Genomic DNA, 1394 nt, shown 5'->3' with positions numbered 1-1394 from the left:
TACTTCTCAAGCTAGTGTTTAGTCACTTTATTAAAGATATATTCATTGTAATCACTTGTTAAAATAAAAATATCACTTTCGTGATCTTTAAATTCTATTGAATTCCTTTGAATTCATCCTTCATTTTTGTGGATTTTCTCAGATTTCTATTTACTTCCATTTATATAAATCCAGAGGAATCTAATTTTCTTGAAATCTTCTAAACTCACTCCAGTTTTACTGGAAGCCATAATATATTTTAATTTTTTGCAATTCATTTTGAACTGACCCTGAACTATTATTAATTTGTCCTGAATTCTTAATTCTTTTAAATATTTAGAATTTGCTCAATTCAACTCAATTCAATGGATTTTCAAACATTTTATCAAATTGAATTTTTCTACATTCACTCTAAATTTAGTTAATACTTTTTTATAGTTTTCGATTTACTTGAAATGTTTAACTCACGTTGAATTTGTCTAATTTTTGTTTGAATAAAGGAAAATTGATGGTAGTATTTTTTCACCGAAAGGATTACATGGGGGGGGGGGGCGATTTTCAAATTAAATTTTCAAGGCTCGGATCGTGCGACTTTTTTTGTTGAGGAAATGCTATTTTCCGGATTTTTGAAGAAAAATGCGACTAATCGACTTTTTGCCGCTCTTCTCAAAAGTTCGCTATACTGTTTCAATTTGAATCACAAATCAAAGTTTTAAAGTTTAGTTTAAAAATTAAAAGTTGAATACATTCTCATTTAGGCTTTATAATTAGAATGTTTGTATTGCAAGCCAGTTTCTCGTTTTTTTCGCCTAAATGCGAACCTTTCGGTTGAAAATTCGACTATTTGGTTTAAAATTGTTCTAATTAGTTTAAAATTCTACTATTTTTTTAAAAGTAATCTTTTTGATCGAAAATTTAACCGGTTGTTTTTCAATGATTCACCTCTTTGCATAGAAAATTCATAATTTTGGATTTAAAATTCCTCATTTATGATAAAAATGATGTCTCTATCATAAAAGAGGAATTTTTATCCAAAAGGATGATTTTTCTTTTCAAACAAGTGAATTGAAAAGAACGGTTAAATTTTCCACCAAAAAAGATTACTTTTAAAGAAAATAATTGAATTTATTTTTTGTTCGAGTTATTTTTAGTTTAATTTTTGTTTAATTTTCTACCAAAAAAGATTATTTTCAAAGAAAATAATTAAATTTCCCATCTAGTGGAAATGACGTTGTTTTTTGTAGAAATTACTTTTTTAATTCATCTTTCTAGCATGAAAATTCTAATGTTTTCTGATTTGCTTAAAAATTCATCTACGAGGGTAGTTCAATAAGTCCTTAGAATGACCAACATATGGCACGCGAATCGCTCCAAATCATCTGTTTTCAGTCAGCACCACTCCCGACTAGATATAT

At 27.4% G+C, this 1394-nt stretch overlaps 1 protein-coding gene across 3 annotated transcripts in view; it reads right to left on the bottom strand.

The window, feature by feature from the left end:
- LOC117178875 (transmembrane protein 135-like) overlaps positions 1-1394 on the bottom strand; it is a 28562-nt gene that overhangs the window by 19982 nt on the left and 7186 nt on the right. The window lies entirely within an intron of this gene.

Source organism: Belonocnema kinseyi, chromosome 8 (genome assembly GCF_010883055.1).
Source record: "Belonocnema kinseyi isolate 2016_QV_RU_SX_M_011 chromosome 8, B_treatae_v1, whole genome shotgun sequence".
Taxonomy (NCBI): Eukaryota; Metazoa; Arthropoda; class Insecta; order Hymenoptera; family Cynipidae; genus Belonocnema; species Belonocnema kinseyi.
The sequence above is the reverse complement of the archived record's forward strand: the minus strand, read 5'-3'. Positions and strand labels throughout refer to the sequence as shown.